The following is a 3,483-nucleotide window of genomic DNA, read 5'->3' as shown; positions in this document are numbered from 1 at the left end:
GGGGGTTCCACGACCACCGCTCCCAAGAGAAGGAGGAGGGTGGTGGTGGTCGGGGATTCCCTCCTCAGGGGGACTGAGTCATCTATCTGCTGCCCCGACCGAGAAAACCGAGAGGTCTGCTGCTTGCCAGGAGCTAGGATTCACGATGTGACGGAGAGACTGCCGAGACTCATCAAGCCCTCGGATCGCTACCCCTTCCTGCTTCTCCACGTGGGCACCAATGATACTGACAAGAATGACCCTGAGCGGATCACTGCAGACTATGTGGCTCTGGGAAGAAGGATAAAGGAGTTTGAGGTGCAAGTGGTGTTCTCGTCCATCCTCCCTGCACAGGGAAAAGGCCTGGGTAGAGACCGTCGAATTGTGGAAGTCAACGAATGGCTACGCAGGTGGTGTCGGAGAGAAGGCTTTGGATTCTTCGACCATGGGATGGTGTTCCAAGAAGGAGGAGTGCTAGGCAGAGACGGGCTCCACCTAACGAAAAGAGGGAAGAACAGCTTCGCAAGCAGGCTGGCTAACCTAGTGAGGAGGGCTTTAAACTAGGTTCACCGGGAGAAGGAGACCAAAGCCCTGAGGTAAGTGGGGAAATGAGATACTGGGAGGAAGCACGAGCAGGAGAGTGCAAGAGGGGAGGACTCCTGTCTCAGACTGAGAAAGCAGGACAATCAGCGAGTTATCTTAAGTGCCTATACACAAATGCAAGAAGCCTGGGAAACAAGCAGGGAGAACTGGAAGTCCTGGCACAGTCAAGGAACTATGATGTCATTGGAATAACCGAGACTTGGTGGGATAACTCACATGACTGGAGTACTGTCATGGATGGATATAAACTGTTCAGGAAGGACAGGCAGGGCAGAAAAGGTGGGGGAGTTGCATTGTATGTAAGAGAGGAGTATGACTGCTCAGAGCTCCGGTATGAAACTGCAGAAAAACCTGAGAGTCTCTGGATTAAGTTTAGAAGTGTGAGCAACAAGGGTGATGTTGTGGTGGGAGTCTGCTGTAGACCACCAGATCAGGGGGATAAGGTGGACAAGGCTTTCTTCCGGCAATTAGCAGAAGTTACTAGATCACAGGCCCTGGTTCTCATGGGAGACTTTAATCACCATGATATCTGCTGGGAGAGCAATACAGCAGTGCACAGACAATCCAGGAAGCCTTTGGAAAGTGTAGGGGACAATTTCCTGGTGCAAGTGCTGGAGGAACCAACTAGGGGCAGAGCTCTTCTAGACCTGCTGCTCACAAACCGGGAAGAATTAGTAGGGAAAGCAAAAGTGGATGGGAATCTGGGAGGCAGTGACCATGAGATGGTCGAGTTCAGGATCCTGACACAAGGAAGAAAGGAGAGCAGCAGAATACGGACCCTGGACTTCAGAAAAGCAGACTTTGACTCCCTCAGGGAACTGATGGGCAGGATCCCCTGGGAGAATAACATGAGGAGGAAAGGAGTCCAGGAGAGCTGGCTGTATTTTAAAGAATCCTTATTGAGGTTGCAGGAAAAAACCATCCCAGTGTGTAGAAAGAACAGTAAATATGGCAGGCAACCAGCTTGGCTTAACAGTGAAATCCTTGCTGACCTTAAACGCAAAAAAGAAGCTTACAAGAAGTGGAAGATTGGACAAATGACCAGGGAGGAGTATAAAAATATTGCTCAGGCATGCAGGAGTGAAATCAGGAAGGCCAAATCACACTTGGAGTTGCAGCTAGCAAGAGATGTTAAGAGTAACAAGAAGGGTTTCTTCAGGTATGTTAGCAACAAGAAGAAAGTCAAGGAAAGTGTGGGCCCCTTACTGAATGAGGGAGGCAACCTAGTAACAGAGGATGTGGAAAAAGCTAATGTACTCAATGATTTTTTTTGCCTCTGTCTTCACAGACAAGGTCAGCTCCCAGACTGCTGCACTGGGCAGCACAGTATGGGGAGAAGGTGACCAGCCCTCTGTGGAGAAAGAAGTGGTTCGGGACTATTTAGAAAAACTGGATGAGCACAAGTCCATGGGGCCGGATGCGCTGCATCCGAGGGTGCTAAAGGAGTTGGCAGATGTGATTGCAGAGCCATTGGCCATTATCTTTGAAAACTCATGGTGATCGGGGGAGGTCCCGGATGACTGGAAAAAGGCTAATGTAGTGCCCATCTTTAAAAAAGGGAAGGAGGAGGATCCGGGGAACTACAGGCCAGTCAGCCTCACCTCAGTCCCTGGAAAAATCATGGAGCAGGTCCTCAAGGAATCAATTCTGAAGCACTTAGAGGAGAGGAAAGTGATTAGGAACAGTCAGCATGGAATCACCAAGGGCAAGCCATGCCTGACTAACCTAATTGCCATCTATGAGGAGATAACTGACTCTGTGGATGAGGAGAAAGCAGTGGATGTGTTATTCCTTGACTTTAGCAAAGCTTTTGATACGGTCTCCCACAGTATTCTTGCCAGCAAGTTAAAGAAGTATGGGCTGAATGAATGGACTATAAGGTGGATAGAAAGCTGGCTAGATCGTCGGGCTCAACGGGTAGTGATCAACAGCTCCATGTCTAGTTGGCAGCCGGTTTCAAGTGGAGTGCCCCAGGGGTGGGTCCTGGGGCCGGTTTTGTTCAATATCTTAATTAATGATCTGGAGGATGGCGTGGACTGCACTCTCAGCAAGTTTGCAGATGACACTAAACTGGGAGGAGTGGTAGATATGCTGGAGGGTAGGGATAAGATACAGAGGGACCTAGACAAATTAGAGGATTGGGCCAAAAGAAATCTGATGAGGTTCAACAAGGACAAGTGCAGAGTCCTGCACTTAGGACGGAAGAATCCCATGCACTGTTACAGACTAGGGACCGAATGGCTAGGAAGCAGTTCTGCAGAAAAAGACCTAGGGGTTACAGTGGACGAGAAGCTGGATATGAGTCAACAGTGTGCCCTTGTTGCCAAGAAGGCTAAAGGCGTTTTGGGCTGTATAAGTAGGGGCATTGCCAGCAGTTCGAGGGACGTGATCGTTCCCCTCTATTTGACATTGGTGAGGCCTCATCTGGAGTACTGTGTCCAGTTTTGGGCCCCACACTACAAGAAGGATGTGGAAAAATTGGAAAGAGTCCAGCGGAGGGCAACAAAAATGATTAGGGGGCTGGAGCACATAACTTATGAGGAGAGGCTGAGGGAACTGGGATTGTTTAGTTTACAGAAGAGAAGAATGAGAGGGGATTTGATAGCTGCTTTCAACTACCTGAAAGGGGGTTCCAAAGAGGATGGATCTAGACTGTTCTCAGTGGTACCTGATGACAGAACAAGGAGTAATGGTCTCAAGTTGCAGTTGGGGAGGTTTAGGTTGGATATTAGGAAAAACTTTTTCACTAGGAGGGTGGTGAAGCACTGGAATGGGTTACCTAGGGAGGTGGTAGAATCGCCTTCCTTAGAGGTTTTTAAGGTCAGGCTTGACAAAGCCCTGGCTGGGATGATTTAGTTGGGAATTGGTCCTGCTTTGAGCAAGGGGTTGGACTAGATGACC

The sequence above is a fragment of the Terrapene carolina genome, unplaced genomic scaffold, assembly GCF_002925995.2.
Source record: "Terrapene carolina triunguis isolate 2854851 unplaced genomic scaffold, T_m_triunguis-2.0 Scaffold93, whole genome shotgun sequence".
NCBI lineage: Eukaryota > Metazoa > Chordata > Testudines > Emydidae > Terrapene > Terrapene triunguis.
Note: the sequence above shows the minus strand (reverse complement) of the source record.